At 38.7% G+C, this 18,984-nt stretch overlaps 1 protein-coding gene across 3 annotated transcripts in view; it reads left to right on the forward strand.

The window, feature by feature from the left end:
• NELL2 (neural EGFL like 2) overlaps positions 1-18,984 on the forward strand; it is a 402,299-nt gene that overhangs the window by 256,173 nt on the left and 127,142 nt on the right. The window lies entirely within an intron of this gene.

Here is an 18,984-nt window from a genome sequence, read left to right on the forward strand (position 1 = left end):
GGGTACTAAAGAAATATATATATATATATATATATATATAAAATCCTTTGGAATCGAAAAGAGTCTTATATCTTGTATTTTGCTGTGGTAAAGACTCAAATAACTTTCTCTAAGAGAGATGAATTTGTAATGAAGCTCATTTTAAAACTGAAGTTTCCGAGTGAAAAGGCCAATGATTCTCCTTTGCCCCATAGTCCCAACCCTTTAATATTTGAGGAATCATTTTATTTTCTGTAAGTTGGAGGATAAAGGGTCAGAATATGATGTCTGATCTAAGTATGGAAATCTAAGATCATCTTAAAATGCATTGAAAAGACTTGTCTAGGTTGGAATACTGTGGTTGCTTTTCTTAGATAATTTTGTATTTCAAAAATTCCCTTTTATGTTGCATTTTTTGAGATACATTTTCTGATGCAGTTTGTTGAATACACTCTCTATTCTTATTTTTTGTAGGCATTAAAGCAGAGCAGGGCTGAGAGCTTTAAATGAAAGAATAGATCACATGGCGTTAGGTGGGGATGATTTGTTCCTGCAGTAGAAGTTTTCACTAGCTTAGTGAACACCTTTCCTTTCTTTCAAATAAAGCTTAATAAATGGAAAAAAACTTGCCTCCATCCACATTTAGAGGCAGCACCAACGTGAAAACATAGGAGTATCAAGCTTGAACCTTTGCCTTGGTGAAGTTAAGCATTCCATGATCTCTTAAGCAATATATAGGTACTGCGCTAAATGATAAATCCCAAGCATGTGACATGGATTTTGAATGAGTTCAATGTAAAATGTAAAGTATCAGATGTGAAATACTCTGAGAAATGGAAAACACTGATTTTGTATAGATTGAAGCCGAATATTTATTCATCCACATTTACCAAGCACTTAAAACATGTCAGGTGTTTTGGCAAGAACTGAGGATTCAAAGATCTATAATAAAATTTGCTGTCTCAGGATGTATACTGATTAATGGGACGTGGGTAAAAGAATTAACAATCCCTGACAGTGTGATGCTAACTTATGAAACATTTACCTGCACTGGATTGTTCTAAGTGCCTTTTATACATTACCTCAGTTAATTCTTACAGCTTTGTGAAGAAAATACAGATGCACAATCCCTTCTCTATAATTCTGAACTCCAAAAAGTCCCAGACAGCTCTGGACAATGGATGGTTTTATTTTTTAAATTCATTTAGCAGCAAAATTTGATCTGATGTCATGTTATTTCTCATCTTTATTTATCCAGTTTGGTATGAATAGTCACACTTTTACCGCAGAAATATTTGTTTGATTACCAAGTACTGCCCCAGATCCTCCTGGGGATTTTATCCCTATACTATTATTAGGTCCATTCAACAGAGGAAAAAACTGATGTAAAGAGATTAAATAATTTATGTAAGGAGAGACCTTCAAGATGGCGGAGGAGTAAGATGTGGAGATCACCTTCCTCCCCACAAATACACCAGAAATACATCTACATGTGGAACAGCTCCTATAGAACACCTACTGAATGCTAGCAGAAGACCTCAGACTTCCCAAAAGGCAAGAAACTCCCCATGTAACTGAGAAGGGCAAAAGAAAATAGAAAAAACAGAGACAAAAGAATAGGGATGGGACCTGCACCAGTGGGAGGGAGCTGTGAAGGAGGAAAAGTTTCCACACACTAGGAGCCCGTTCACTGGCGGAGACGGGGATGGGCGGTGTGGGGAAGCTTCAGAGCCATGGAGGAGAGCACAGCAACATGGGTGCAGAGGGCAAAGCAGAGATTCCCGCACAGAGGATTGGTGCTGACCAGCACTCACCAGACCGAGAGGCTTGTCTGCTCACCTGCTGGGGTGGGTGGGGACTGGGAGCTGAGGCTCCGGCTTCGGAGGTTGGATCCCAGGGAGAGGATGGGTTGGCTGTGTGAACATAGCCTGAAGGGGGCTAGTGTGCCACAGTTATCTGGAAGGGAGTCTGGGAAAATGTCTGGAGCTGCCTAAGAGGCAAGAGACCATTGTTTTGGGGTGCACGAGGAGAGGGGATTCAGAGCACCACTTAAACGAGCTCCAGAGATGGGCATGGGCCACAGCTATCAGCACTAACACCAGAGACGGGCAGGAGATGCTAAGGCTGCTGCTGCAGCCAACAAGAAGCCTGTGTGCGAGCACAGGTCACTCTCCACACCTCCCCTCCCGGGAGCCTGTGCAGCCACCACTGCCAGGGTCCATGATCCAGGGACAAGTTCCCCAGGAGAATGCACAGCGTGCGTCAGGCTGTTGCAACGACGTGCCAGCCTCTGCCACTGCAGGCTCGCCCCGCATTCTGCACCCTTCCCCCGCCCCCCGCCCCCCCCGCCCCCCACCCCCGGCCTGAGAGAGCCAGAGCCCCCTAATGAGCTGCTCCTTTAACCCTGTCCTGTCTGGGCGGGAACAGACGCCCTCAGGCAACCTACACGCAGAGGCGGGGCCAAATCCAAAGCTGAACCCCAGGAGCTGTGCGAACAAAGAAGAGAAAGGGAAATCTCTCCCAGCAGCCTCAAGAGCAGAGGATTAAATCTCCACAATCAACTTGATCTACCCTACATCTGTGGAATACCTGAATAGATAATGATACATCCCAAAATTAAGACGGTGGACTTTGGGAGCAACTGCAGACTTGGGGTTTGCTTTCTGCATCTAATCTGTTTCTGGTTTTATGTTTATCCTAGTTTAGTATTCACAGTTTACTATCACTGGTAGATTTGTTTATTGATTTGGTTGCTCTCTTCCTTTTTTTAATACATATAGATATATTTTTTTATTCCTTTTTCTCTATTTGTGAGTATGTATGTGTATGCTTCTTTGTGTGATTTTGTCAGTATAGCTTTGCTTTCACCATTTGTCCTAGGATTTTGTCTATCCTTTTTTTTTTCTAGTATAGTTTTTAATGCTTATTATCATTGGTGGATTTGTTTTTTGGGTTGGTTGCTCTTTTCTTTCTTTCTTTCCTTTTTTTATTATTTAAAAATTTTTCTGTTTTTTTAAATTTTTATTTAATAACTTTATTTTGCTTTATTTATTTTCTTCTTTCTTTCTTTTTTTCTCCCTTTTCTTCTGAGCCGTATGGCTGACAGGGTCTTGATGCTTCAGCCAGGTGTCAGGCCTGTGCCTCTGAGGTGGGAGAGCCGAGTTCAGGACATTGGTCCACCAGAGACCTCCTGGCTCCAAGTAATATCAAACAGCGAAATCTCTCCCAGAGATTTCCATCTCAATGCTAAGACCCAGTTCCACTCAATGACCAACAAGCTACAGTGCTGGTACACCCTATGCCAAACAACTAGCAAGACAGGAACACAACCCCACCCATTAGGAGAGAGGCTGCCTAAAATAATAATAAGGTCACAGGCACCCCAAAACACACCACCAGATGCGCTCCTGCCCACCAGAAAGACAAGATCCAGCCTCATCCACCAGAACACGGGCACCAGTCCCCTACACCAGGAAGCCTACACAACCCACTGTACCAAACTTAGCCACTGGGGGCAGACACCAAAAACAATGGGAACTACAAACCTGCAGCCTGTGAAAAGGAGACCATAAATGCAGTAAGTGAAGCTAAATGAGAAGACAGAGAAACACACAGCATATGAAGGAGCAAGGTAAAAACCCACCAGAGCAAACAGATGAAGAGGAAATAGGCAGTCTACCTGAAAAATAATTCAGAGCAATGATAGTAAAGATGATCCAAAATCTTGGAAATAGAATGGAGAAAATAAAAGAAACAATTAACAAGGCTCTAGAAGAACTAAAGAGCAAGCAAACAATGATGAACAGCACAATAAATGGAATTAAAAATTCTCTAGAAGGAATCAATAGCAGAATAACTGAGGCAGAAGAACAGATAAGTGTCCTGGAATATAAAATAGTGGAAATAACTACTGCAGAGCAGAATAAAGAAAAAAGAATGAAAAGAATAGAGGACAGTCTTAGAGACCTCTGGGAAAACATTAAACGCTCCAACATTTGAATTATAGGGGTCCCAGAAGAAGAAGAGAAAAAGAAATGGACTGAGAAAATATTTGAAGAAATTATAGTTGAAAACTACCCTAATATGGAAAGGAAATAGTTAATCAAGTCCAGGAAGCACAGAGAGTCCCATACAGGATAAATCCAAGGAGAAACATGCCAAGACACATACTAATCAAACTATCAAAAATTAAATACAGAGACAAAATATTAAAAGCAGCAAGGGTAAAACAACAAATAACATACAAGGGAATCCCCATAAGGTTAACAGCTGATCTTTCAGCAGAAAGCTTGCAAGCCAGAACGGAGAGGCAGGACATATTTAAAGTAATGAAAGGGAAAAATCTACAACCAAGATTACTCTACCCAGCAAGGATCTCATTCAGATTTGACGGAGAAATTAAAACCTTTACAGACAAAAAAAAGCTAAAAGAGTTCAGCACCACCAAACCAGCTTTACAACAAATGCTAAAGGAACTTATCGAGGCAGGAAACACAAGAGAAGGAACAGACCTACAATAACAAACCCAAAACAATTAAGAAACTCATAATAGGAACATACCTATCGATAACTACTTTAAATGTAAGTGGATTAAAAGCTCCAACCAAAAGACATAGACTGGCTGAATGGATACAAAAACAAGAGCTATATATATGCTGTCTACAAGAGACCCACTTCAGACCTAGGGACACATACAAACTGAAAGTGAGGGGATGGAAAAACATATTCCATGCAAATGGAAATCAAAAGAAAGCTGGAGTAGCAATTCTCATAGCAGACAAAATAGACTTTAAAATAAAGAATGTTACAAGAGACAAAGAAGGACACTACATAGTGATCAAGGGATCAAGCCAAGAAGATATAACAATTGTAGATACTTATGCACTCAGCATAGGAGCACCTCAATACGTAAGGAAAATGCTAACATCCATATAAGGGGAAATCAACAGTAATACAAGCATAGTAGGGGACTTTAACACCCCACTTTCACCAATGGACAGATCATCCAAAATGAAAATAAATAAGGAAACACAAACTTTAAATGATACATTAAACAGGATGGACTTAATTGATATTTATAGGACGTTCCATCCAAAGACAACAGAATATACTTTCTTCTCAGGTGCTCATGGAACATTCTCCAGGATGGATTGTATATTGGATCACAAATCAAGCCTCGGTAAATTTAAGAAAATTGAAATTGTCTCAAGTATCTTTTCAGACCACAGGGCTATGAGACTACATATCAATTATAGGAAAAAATCTGTAAAAAATACAAACACATGGAGGCTAAACAATACACTAGTAAATAACCAACAGATCACTGAGGAAATCAAACAGGAAATCAAAAAATACTTAGAAACAAATGACAATGAAAACATGACAACCCAAAACCTACAGGATGCAGCAAAAGCAGTTCTAAGAGGGCAGCTTAAAGCAATACAATCCTACCTCAAGAAACAAGAAACATCTCAAATAAACAACCTAACCTTACACCTAAAGCAATTCGAGAAAGAAGAACAAAAAAGTGCCAAAGTTAGCAGAAGGAAAGATCATAAAGATCAGATCCAAAATAAATGAAAACACTAGCAAAGATCAAAAAAACTAAAAGCTGGTTCTTGGAGAAGATAAACAAAATTGATAAACCATTAGCCAGACTCATCAAGAAAAAAAGGGAGAAGACTCAAATCAATAGAATTAGAAATGAAAAACGAGAAGTAACAACTGGCACTGCAGAAATACAAAGGATAATGAGAGATTACTGCAAGCAACTCTATGCCAATAAAATGGACAACCTGGAAGAAATGGACAAATTCTTAGAAATGCACAACCTGCCAAGACTGAATCAGGAAGAAACAGAAAATATGAACAGACCAATCACAAGCACTGAAATTGAGACTGTGATTTAAAATCTTCGAACAACCAAAGCCCACAACCAGATGGCTTCACAGGCTGATTCTGTCAAACATTTAGAGAAGAGGTAGCACCTATCCATCTCAAACTCTTCCAAAATATAGCAGAGGGAGGAACACTCCCGAATCATTCTACAAGGCCACCATCACCCTGATACCAAAACCAGACAAAGATGCCACAAAGAAAGAAAACTACAGGCCAATGTCACTGATGAACATAGATGCAAAAATCCTCAACAAAATACTAGAAAACAGAACCCAACAACACATTAAAAGGATCATACACCATGATCAAGTGTGATTTATCCCAGGAATGCAGGGATTCTTCAATATAAGCAAATCAATCAATGTGACACACATATTAACAAATTGAAGGAGAAAAACCATATGATCATCTCAGTAGATGCAGAAAAAGCTTTTGACAAAGTTCAACACCCGTTTATGACAAAAACCCTCCAGAAAGTAGGCATAGAGGGAATTTACCTAAATATAATAAAGGCCATATATGACAAACCCACAGCCAACATCATTCTCAATGGTGAAAAACTGAAACCATTTCTCTAAGATCAGGAACAAGACATGGTTGTCCACTCTCACCAGTATTATTCAACATAGTTTTGGAAGCTTTAGCCACAGAAATCAGAGCAGAATTAGAAATAAAATGAGTCCGAATTGGAAAAGAAGAAGTAAAGATGTCACTGTTTGCAGATGACATGATACTATACATAGACAATCCTAAAGATGCCACCAGAAAACTACTAGAGCTAATCAAGGAATTTGGTAAAGTAGCAGGATACAAAATTAATGAACAGAAATCTCTTTCATTCCTATACACTAATGTTGAAAAATCTGAAAGAGAAATTAAGGAAGCCCTGCCAGTTACCACTGCAACAAAAAATAAAATACCTAGGAGTAAACCTACCTAAAGAGTCAAAAGACCTGTATGCACAAAACTATAAGACACTCATGAAAGAAATTAAAGATGTTACAAACAGAGAGATATGCCATGTTCTTGGATTGGAAGAATCAACATTGTGAAAATGACTCTACTACCCAAAGCAATCTACAGATTCAGTGCAATCCCTATCAAACTACCAATGGCATTTTTCACAGAACCAGAACAAAAAAATTCACAATTTGTATGGAAACACAAAAGACCTCGATTAGCCAAAGCAATCTTGAGAAAGAAAAAACAGAGCTGGAGGAATCAGTCTCCTGGACTGGGACTGGGACAAAAAACAGAAATATAGATCAATGGAACAGGATAGAAAGCCCAGAGATAAACCCATGCACATATGGTCACTTTATTTTCGATAAAGGAGGCAAGAATATACAATGGAGAAAACACAGCCTCTTCAATAAGTGGTGCTGGGAGAACTGGACAGCTACATGTTAAAGAATGAAATTAGAACACTCCCTAACAGCATACACAAAAATAAACTCAAAATGGATTAAAGACCTAAATTTAAGGCCAGAGACTATCAAACTCTTAGAGGAAAACATAGGCAGAACACTCTATGACATAAATCACAGCAAGATCCTTTTTGACCCACCTCCTAGAGAAATGGAACTGAAAATAAACGAATGGGACCTAATGAAACGTAAAAGCTTTTGCACAGCAAAGGAAACCATAAACAAGACGAAAATACAACCCTCAGAATGGGAGAAAATATTTGTAAATGAAGCAGGTGACAAAGGATTAATCTCCAAAATTACAAGCAACTCATGGAGCTCAATATCAAAAAAACAAACAACTCAATCCAAAAATAGACAGAAGACCTAAATAGACATTTCTCTAAAGAAGATATACAGATTACCAATAAACACAGGAAAGGATACTCAACATCACTAATCATTAGAGAAATGCAAATCAAAACTACAATGAGGTATCACCTCACACTGGTCAGAATGGCCATCATTGAAAAATCTAGAAGCAATAAATGCTGGAGAGGGTGTGGAGAAAAGGCAACCCTCTTGCATTGTTGGTGGGAATGTAAATTGATACAGCCACTATGGAGAACAGTATGGAGATTCCTTAAAAAACTAAAAATAGAACTACCATACAACTGAACAATCCCACTACTGAGCGTATACCCTGAGAAAACCATAATTCAAAAAGAGTCATGTACCACAATGTTCATTGCAGCTCTATTTACAATAGTCAGGACATGGAAGCAACATAAGTGTCCATCGACAGATGAATGGATAAAGAAGATGTGGTACATATATACCATGGAATATTACTCAGCCATAAAAAGAAACGTAATTGAGTTATTTGTAGTGAGGTGGATTGACCTAGAGTCTGTCATACAGAGTGAAGTAAGTCAGAAAGAGAAATACAAATACTATATGCTAACACATATATATGGAATCTAAAAGAGAAAAAAAAAGGTTCTGAAGAACCTAGAGGCAGGACAGGAATAAAGATGCAGATGTAGAGAATGGACTTGAGGACACTGGGAGGGGGAAGGGTAAGCTGGGATGAGGTGAGAGAGTGGCATGGACATATATACACTACCGAATGTAAAATAGCTAGTAGGAATCAGACACATAGCCCAGGGAGATCAGCTCGGTATTTTGTGACCACCTAGAGGGATGGGATAAGGAGGGTGGGAGGGAGATGCAAAAGGGAGGAGATATGGGGATAATTGTATATGTGTAGCGGATTCACTTTGTTATAAAGCAGAAACAAACACAACATTGTAAAGCAATTATACCCTAATAAAGATGTTAAAAAAAATAGTAATTAAGGTAAGATTTGACAGCTAGCAAAAGGCAGAGCTGGGATCTGAACTGAGGTACGCTGACTCCAAAGTCCTTACTCTTAATACTACTATTGTGGCTTTTAAATGCTGTGATGGAGTTAAGCACAAGCCTCCATGGGTCCTAAGGGGCTCAGCTAAATTAGACTGATGGAGTTTTAAGGAAGGTTTTCTGAAGAAAGAATCATTGTTTGATCTGAGTGGGAGGTGAGTAGGAGAGGTAGACAAAGAAAGTGGGGAAGGACCTTTGGGGCAAAAAGCAAGGATGCATGTGTGAAATATACAGGGATTGTCTGGTATGATCCTTGGCCTTTAGTGGAATCTCAATTAATGTCATCATTACTAAATGGATGCCATGGGGGAGTTATAAATGATGCAGTATGGTAAGAGCAAAATGTCATAATGAAAGTCTTAACGAGTAGGCGGTGCCTTGATGGCTAGTTAAAACAATGGGATGTCACTAGAAAAATTGAGAAGAAGAGAATGGGGGAGAGATAGACAATATCAGTTTTTATTTGAAAAGTTATTCTGGTAATGCTTTGGAAACGTACAAAACTGGGGGCAGCGTTGTCATAATGAGACTAGCGCAGTAATCCAAAGGAGATATCTCGTGCCCAAATATGGGCAACTGCAGAGCAGTGGGTATGGAGATGGGGGATGGGGATGAGAATTGCCAAGGAAGTAGAATCCGGATGAATTGGTCCCTGGATGCAGTGAGTGGGAGGAAGTGCAGAGAGGTCTGTGGTGACTCCCACATTCCTGGTTTGGGAGGAAGAAAGGCTTATTGGTACACGTAGCTACAGATTCAGCTGTGGGTGGGAAACCTGAGGATGTTCTTTCCTGATGACCTGGTGGTTTTCTGTGAAGTTGTTGGGAGGTATGTGCCAAGAGTGAGGGAATGTGAATGGGGCAGGCATTTTAAGACAAAGCAGCAAAGCTGCTGAGGGGAATGGAAGAGAAAGCAGGGGATGTACAGAATTGTCACTACAGGATACATACCTTGAACAGTTTGCATTAGCAGATCGCTGAATGTTTTACATGTTAGAGACGTACTTTATGGTGATTGATTCACTCATTAACAAATAGTCACTGGAGATCAATTTTGTGCCAGTCATTTTGTTGGATGTTGGGGGCGATTGATGGATTAGACCCAAGGCTCTAGCATCTAGGTGGCTATCTGACAGATTTTGGGTGGGGAATTTTTGCTTGGTTTCTTGTCACCATCAGTAGAGTAAATTAAGTTTCCTAATATGATCTTTGCTTTTATATTTTAACTTCTCAATTCTATTTTCTTCTTTTCCATGAAAACCAAATCAAACCAAACTAAAACAAGAACAAGAATAACAGAATCCCTAAAGAAGCCCTCTTATTTCTGTTCATCTCACCACCATCTTCCCAGTCACCCACATTTGAAACCTGAGCTATTTTTAATACCTTTCTTTCTTTTGACTCAAAAATAGATTCACTGTGGGGTGCATTAGTTCTGTGTTTAAATCTGTCCATCTTTCTCCATCACTGTGGTCCATTCTATTGCAGGCTCTCTTTTCAACACAGTTTCATTCCACAAAACGTAGGAACTGGGCTGTGTAAAATGAGCAAGACATGATTGCTGCCTTAAAGGGATTTGAATCTTATGATCTGGGGGGATAGCTTCTCAGCTCTTCTTCCTGTGTCCTTGTAGTGCTTCCTTATGCTGTGCAGGTGCATTACCCCACACAGTGCTGGGCGGATAATAAGCGCTCAGTTTCCGTCTATTTGCTTTCTTCCATTTCCACTTGCCCTCCTCCTCCCCTTCCTCTTCCTTATCCCTTTGTTTTGCCTCTCAGTGTTGCACAGACTCTTTTCTCAACTCTCAGTAATAATCTAACTCTGATTCAAAAGGAGAAGAATAAAAGGAAGAAAGAAGGATTAAGGAGAGAGAGGGAGGCTGGCTTGCTAACACGGGACTCCTACTTTGTCAAGGAAAGTTAGCCTCTCCTCATCTGCATATTACAGTTAATTTCCCTAAAGATCAACTTTAATTTTATCATTCCACCTTTTATTGTACAGGGGGATGTGGCTATTTATTGCCCACCAGATAAAATCATGCTGTATTCTTGACCTGTTCACACTGTTCCTTTCTGTTCCCTGTCAGTTATCACCTATGCCAGCTCAACCGCTGAACAGCCCTACCATACCCCATGCTTTTGTCTTTTGCACCCATGCTCTCTCCATATGGAATACTCGTTCCCATCTTTACCCTTTTCCTATTAAAACCCTTCCTATCTTCTAAGACTCACTTTTTTGGCCTATTTGTTATATGACACTTTCCCAGGATTATGGGAATACCACCCAGTCGATCTTCCCTCTTTAAGCCTTTTGAAATCTTTGTTTATAGGTTGTAGTTTTTTCAAACATTGAAGGCTCTTGGCCTTGTCACTTCCTAGCTGTGTGATGTTGGGCAAGATGCGTCCTTGCTCTGGGAAAGCTCTCTATTCCTATTTGTAAAATAAGAGTAATAATAGTACCGACCTAAAAAGGTTTTTGTGAAGGCTGAAGGGGATAATGCAAATAAAACACTTAGTGCAGTTCTTTATAGCATGTAGTAAGCTCTTAAAAATTAGCTACTGTCATTATTACTATTATTTTCTCTCTTACAGCACTAAACAATGGCTGCAGTATATCACAGTTATTACCTATTCACATCACCCATCCTGTAATAGTTCAAAAGTTTCTTGAGGTCACAAATCCCATTTTGATGCATCTTTGCCTCTTCTGGAGCACTAGAGTCACACAGCAGAAGTTTCATAAATGTGTGTTGAAAGAACAAATGAAAACTGTCTGACTGATGGTTAAAAGTATTTTGTTGCCCTACAATGTGTTCAGACAAAGCTTATTTCCTGAAACACCAAATAGGACAAAACAAGATTTTGCCATAAAAATAGAATTTGAATTACTTTGTGAAATTACTGTAAAGGTAGAGAGGAAATTTGAGTGTGCTTTGGTTGTTAAGAGTCTTGATCAAATAGGGATTAGGCAAGGAGGCTGAACATACAATGGAAAGACTAGAAGAAAATAAACCAAGCATGTCGGAGGAAGGAAATCTGAACAAATTCCGAGTTGCTGAACAAACTGAAGAATAACAAGGAGTCAGTATTGAATTGGTGTGGTCAATGAACAGGAAACTTGAGTAGTGAACAAGAAATGCTTGGGTGTTAAAAATGAGTTTTAGTGGGTTTGCTGCTGTTGTAGGCATTGAGCAAGTTTAAAGTATAATTTCTTATAGTTACTTGAATAGTGTTAAATGTAAAAGTAGATTTCTGTTAAAATGACATTGTACTAAATAGATTTTTCTCTGTAATGTGAAGTGAGTAAATAAGGTAACCATAAGAAACAAAATGAACAGCTTTGGGTAAGCATGATAGAGGTTTCTTTTTCCTTAATATAACCATTGAAAGTTATTTCAGTGGAATTTTGGAAACCAGAAAAATGTCCAAAATATATTTGATTTCAGAGAAGATTATGAAGAGAGCAAATTCTGTGAGACATTTAGGTTTTGCAAATTGAAATAGAGGACATCGTCTAGCTAATAATGACAAAATGAACTTTCCCACTGAAGTAGATAATAAGATGAGAAAGTAACTAATAGTTGTTGAGTGTCTATGATTTGCCAGGGTGCTTACATTCATCATTGAAGTTTATTTTCTGTAACAGTTCCCTAACATAGGTCTTAATTTTTTCATTTTGAACTTAGAAAGATCAGCTAACTTTCACACGGCCACTGAGAACTTAGGATAAAATACCGTCTCAAAGCCTGTCTGGAAAGTATATGTATCACACTGCCTCCCTGCTATTGCTTATTAAAATAGTACATAATTTTCCCATAGTTCTCCTTTGTCTTCATATTTACTTAGGGTCCTAGTACAGAACAATTGATGGAGGATGTTTTAAGCTAATGACTGGTAGCGGTCATCCTCACGAAGCAGTAATCATTAGGACAAGTGTTCTGATTTCAGGGATGTGTCTTGCTGGTGGCAGTGAGCACAATATTGTTCTTCACACACCAGACTCTAAATATCTGTGGAGGGGAAGGAAGGAGGGGTGAGAAGGAAGGAAGGCATTCCGGTTCTTTCCAATCAACCCCCAAACTATCTAGTAATCGTTGAGTTGTAATAGAGAACATGCTTTATTTTCAGTTTGTACTCACTTTGAAAAGACCTGCCGTAGAATAATTATCTTGTGAATGTACTAAGGAACTGTGGTTAAGTCCAAAGAGTTGTTTCCTTTGAGAAATAGAGATGGCATATATTATCTGGGGACTCACCATTGTCATCATTCTTTTCAGAGTAAATTAAGAGGTCTCATTTGCAGACCCATGGGCTGTCTTGTTCTGAAGCTCTTCACAGGCCAGTACACATAACTACACACTGGCTTTGGTGGGGACACATATGAGTGAAACTCATGGATGAACTGCTGCAAACCTCATTGATATGTTAAGGCAAGCAATCTGGTCTCTGGAAATATAAGAGGAAAATAACCAAGCACCTCTTCACTTTTGAGATAAACCACCCATCTAAGCATCCAGTTTGATGGTGTTATCAATAAACTAGGATTATTACACTTCCATTGGCTTCCTTGCTCCAAGACTTATTCAGTCTTAAGCCTGAGGGAGCTTGTTCCCAGGTTAAGACCTGAGGTAGATTGTCACTAGGTTTAGAGCCATGTCCTGCTACATTCTAAGAGAGAATTTGCTCACTGTAAATTTATATTCCAGGAAACACTTGGGTCAGGGAAAGTGAAACAGTTTTCTTTGTGGAATTTACCCCTGTATGTTGTGATAGCTGCTGTTTTCCCAACATTTCTAGATTTGGAAAGGAAAGTAGAAGATGCAGCATAGACAATATAATGCTTGTGACTGGAGAAATCTATCAGAGGAAAAGAAAGATTCTCTGAGGGTATTGGGCCAGCTATGAAGCTATATTACATTCTATTACCAGAAGAGCGGAATTTGCTGTGTAAACGTGTCAACCCAAGGATCTAGTATATTGCTGGGGGATATAAAACAGAATTCTCGAGAAGCAGTGGACAGTGTTACTAGGGCCTGACCACTGGTATCAGAGGAGAGGACTCTTGGACATTGGAGTTATCTGGTTGCCAAACTACATTACGGTTGAGTTTCCAGAGATTTTTAAGCTGGGGGAATTAGTGCTGGTGTCCAAGTTCTGTGAGCTGGTTACTTTGTTTTTCAGGCGTTTGTACTTGACCATATTGATATCTTCCTTTTCTTTTGAAAACGTCTCTCAACTGTGTGAAAATGTGGATTTTAGTATGAACAGAAATTACCTCAGTGCTTTGCCCTAGGAGTTCTATAATTTTTAATAAGGCTCCTATAGGGTTAAAAAATACTAGAAAATACAATAAAGAGATGATAACTTCCTAATTGTGAAACATTAGAAGACTTGTAATGTGTGAACATTCAAAACCTCTGGATAATTACAAAAAAGAACACTAGGATAAAAAAATAGATCAGGGAAAATCTACGCATTAAATGTCAGGAGGCCCTATTGCATAGCAATCAATAACCTAGCTTTTGGAGTCAGATGTTGTGATTCACAGCTCTACCACCTACCAAGCTGTGTGATCTCAGGCGAGATGCTTAGCTTCTATAAGCCAAGTTTAATTTTCTGAAAAATAATGTTTCCTAATTAATATGAGGATTAAATGAGATAGTGTATATTACAAAGTATGTGATATGCAAGCAGTGAAATAGAACTAGGATTATTACAAGTCATTCAGGTTCAGTCAAATTTGTAAGAGACTCAAGATTCCAAAAACAAAAGAAGCGAAGTATGTAAATGCTGTTTCAGCTTGGAACCCGCCTCTTCCCCACACATGCATAAAGAATATCCATGCCAAATGCTCTGCTCTCCATGAAGTCAGTCTTGCATTCCCACCTGACCCAACTAGAAATGACTTCCTCCCTTGATCTCAATGACCTTTTAAAACAGAGATTACTTCCTTGCTTCAGCATTTCTCATAATGAAGCCATGCGCTAAAGGCACTTGTGTTTTTGTCTTATCTCCCCAACTAAACTATAAGCTTTGTGAGGATAGCTACTATTTATAATCATACTTTTAATCCCGAAAAGATCCTAAAACACAATAGACATTGAAGAAAATTGTATTTAATTGAAATGTAGATATATTTAAATTACTTTTCACTCCTATTTTCTGTAGTATTTGCCTTTTGTATCATAGTGAAATTCTTGAATAGAGCATGTGCTATGTGTATTGCATGTCTGTGCTGAAATCATAGTGAGAAAAGCTATATGAATTTTAGAATGGCTGTCTTGTCTCTAGATAGTACATTCATTCTGGAAACAGCTCAATATGAATACCAATTTTAAAATCCAGTTTGAATCCAACTCTATGTCATTCTGACTGATGATCTGTTGGGTGTTGAGTCTTTTTTTTTTTAAGTCGCTGTGTTTTATTTATTTATTTATTTATTTTTGCGGTACGTGGACCTCTCACTGTTGTGGCCTCTCCCGTTGCGGAGCACAGGCTCCGCGGCCATGGCTCACGGGCCCAGCCGCTCCGCGGCACATGGGATCCTCCCGGACCGGGGCACGAACCCATGTCCCCTGCATCGGCAGGCGGACTCCCAACCACTGTGCCACCAGGGAAGCCCGGGTGTTGAGTCTTAAAATGATTTTAGATACATTAACTTAAACAGGTTAGGAGTTAATCAGTGAAACTGAAGTATTATTATATGTAACATCTGCGTTTAGATAAATTCAAATGTGTATATTACTTTATTTTCATAGAGGAATTTTACTATACTGACCCTTGTCACTGGTATGAAATCAGTTTTACATAGTATGTAAAGATGCAGAGCATACACAATATGGCACTCAGGACAAATCTTTGCTAGCTATCACTGTAACATTATCTATTCTGTGTATAAGGTACTGTAATAATTGACACCCGTACTACTTTTGTTTAGAACTGTTGAGGGGTGATGTTTTCTTTCTATAACTTTTTTCCTTTTTTTCCATTTTATTTAAATTTAAAATTCATAGGTACAAAAGTGTTTAAATTTTGATTAAAATTATTATATGCTAATATTTTTAAAGAAAAGAAAAAGAAAGAGGTGCATTCAGTTTCAATCCCAGCTATTGTTTGGACTGTCATGTCACATGAACAGTGACATTTTATCTGAGGATATGAAGATAGCTTTGGATCTTATGGATTGGATATTCTGAACATCAGATCTGATGTGTCTCCTTTTCAACATATGTGAAATAAAACTTAGAAGTCATTCACAATTATATCCTGACATGCTCTTCTCAAACACTGGAATGTTTGAATGATTTAAATTCTGTCTTAATATTTTCCTCCTTATTTTATTTAATTTTATGTATTATATGTTAAAAATGTTGAAGGAAGTATTAAAAATGGATAGGCTGACTGGTGGGTCGGTGGTGGAGTCCTTAGGGGTATGTCAGTCAGGGAAACAGTAAGAAGTTGACATTTGACCAAAAGTCGATATGGAGCAGCAATAATTAACTATTTATTGAGATGACCTTATGGAATATTTGCTCCTTGCTTCATTCACATTCTCTTTTTTAAAGGGCTGTCAAAGTTAGTTCTTCTGTGAGATTACAGTACAGGCATTTTAAAGGGCTTTTCTTAAGATCACAGTTTAGTTGATAATTCTGAGTATAACCAACTTTATTTTAAGTAGTTTGAAAAAAATTAAAGTGACAATATAAAAGAATTAATACTTTCTGTTTTCAGAATACGTCCTGCTATCTTAATTAATATTTGAAATATCCCAAACCAAATAAAACACCACCATAGTAAAATGAGTAAAAAACAGCTTAGGTTTCGGTAGCTTTCCATTTGGTGTCTAGTCTCCAATTGAACAAATTGAGATTGACTTGAATGATAACGGTATAGGAAGTACGTCCTTTGGCTGTTTTGGGTGCACGCAGGCTTTCTCTAGTTGCGGCAAGCAGGGGCCACTCTTCGTTGCAGTGCATGGGCTTCTCATTGCGGTGGCTTCTTTTGTTGCAGAGCACGGGCTCTAGGCACACGGGCCTCAGTAGTTGTGGCTCAAAGGCTCTAGAGCGCAGGCTCAGTAGTTGTGGTGCACGGGCTTAGTTGCTCCGCGGCATGTGGGATCTTCCCGGACCAGGCCTCGAACCTGTGTCCCCTGCATTGGCAGGCAGATTCTTAACCACTGCACCACCAGGGAAGTCCCTGGTCACTCATTCTTTCAGTCATTTATTCAAGACACTTTCTTTGAATGTTGAAATGAAATACAAAGAAAAATATAAAATTCTTCTCCAAAAATTCACACTCCCGGGTGGGGTATGAAAATAGAGAACCAAGGAGAAGTAGACACTTATGATAAAATATAGTAAAACAGCCTTGTATCTGGTGCTAGGGAAAACAGACAGAAGCCCCAGCCCTGTGGGAGGGGGAGAGAAAGGTGTTTTCACAGAAGACATGCCATTTTAGTGTAATCTTTAAAAGTATTAAGGGTTTTCCAGGAGAATCCATGGGGCAGGCGCTGCAGCCAGAGGGAACAATATATGTACAGGTGCGCACCAGTGCATTTAAAAACCTGAAAATTGTCTTCACCCTTGAGTTGCTTAGAAGCCACTTATTCATTTCAGTGGCCGCCGAGAGTAAAGGACAAACCAGATTCCAGGTTGTGTAATTAGTTAACATTTGTTGAACATTATACTGGTTGCTAAACTGAATCTTGTTAGGCCCTTCCTCTACCCAGTGAGTACCGTCTAATTAAGAGGGCAACCAAGGCGGGATGAAAACAACATCAAATCAATCAGCAGCTGTCTTTAAAGGGCCCCACGGCTGTCTGTATAGAGATTTATAGATTAACTGCAGCACTTTGAATTGCAGTGGGAAGAAAATTGGCAGCAGCTGCAAACTTCACAGTGCGGCTTTATTTTGCTGCAGGCAGCTGAACCCAGAAGTAGGTGGGCTGCCCATTCTGGTCCCTCCGATATTTAATAGTGTCCAAGGGTATCCCCAATTAGGACACCCATGTGTAATCCAGCCATTTCCTAAGCTATCATCAATATGCATGAATTTATTAAAAACTCTGAAATATTCTGATTCTAGATAATAAAGGTGGAATTTTATACAATTTGGGGAAATGCAGCCAGGAATTTGGAGAATATCTATTTGTGTAATTCTAAAACCTTAGTGATTGAAATCTGTCTGAAAGGTCACTGGGAATAGTCTTTATAGATTTTATTATAGGCCTATAGCTAAAACTGTCATAACTTTGTGCTTACGTAACACAGGACATAGAATCATGAAATGTTCATCTTTATTTTTTAAAAATAAAACAAAGAGCATTCTATTTTAGTATTATAGTTAAAATAAATGATTTTAGTCTAATCTCAACTACGTATGTCAAAGGCAATTTTTTTTTTCAAAAGTACAGATACAGTACTATTATGTTGTCTAGAATAATATATATGTAGATACATATTGTTTGGAATGCAAAAAGTTCTAAAGTGAAAAGCAATATTTCTTTTTGCTTTGATTATTTATATCATAGTGAATTAGTGGCTCAATCAATGTAAGTGTATTAAAATATACATTTAATTTTAGACCTAAATACTATTTATGTAAGAGACTGGGTAATAAGTAGTGAGGCTGTAGGGATTTTAGATGGCTGAACTAACTTGTATGCATTTCCTCACTTGTATTTCATTTCCTACTCATCTTGATTTCGATGTTAGATCTGTTTTCTTTCTCGTATTTACTGTGTTTATTCCTCACACTTACATTTTTGCTAACACTGAGCTAGCATTCTGAAGTTGCCTAATATTTCCATGAACTTGGTCAGGCTACTGAAGCACTCTGAGCCACCACTGACACATCTTTAAAATGGTGATAATGACATTGGTTCTGCCTCTCTCACAGCGGGGCTGTGAGAATCAAGTGATTCAGTGCTTTTGAAAGTGTCAAGTTACACACAGTTAAAGGAGGTATATTGATTGTATATCTCAGAGTTTGCATTTGCACATATTATAAAGGCAAGTTTTAGTCTTATTTAATAAAAGTGTGGTACTTCCTTTGCAGAAAGAGGGAACTTACTAAGAAACTCAGATATTCCCCCAGCAGTTTGCACGTGTATCTTTATGCCTGCAAGTGTGGATGTAGATGTTAACTGCATCTAATTCCACAGGGCTTCAAGTCCATTATCCTGCAGGTCAGGATTCATGGAGCAATACAGTTACACATCCTTTCCTATCACCCTTTCCATGCTACAGGAAAAAGTTAGGTAGCAGACTTATATCATGAGATAGT

Source organism: Phocoena sinus, chromosome 10 (assembly GCF_008692025.1).
Source record: "Phocoena sinus isolate mPhoSin1 chromosome 10, mPhoSin1.pri, whole genome shotgun sequence".
Taxonomy (NCBI): domain Eukaryota; kingdom Metazoa; phylum Chordata; class Mammalia; order Artiodactyla; family Phocoenidae; genus Phocoena; species Phocoena sinus.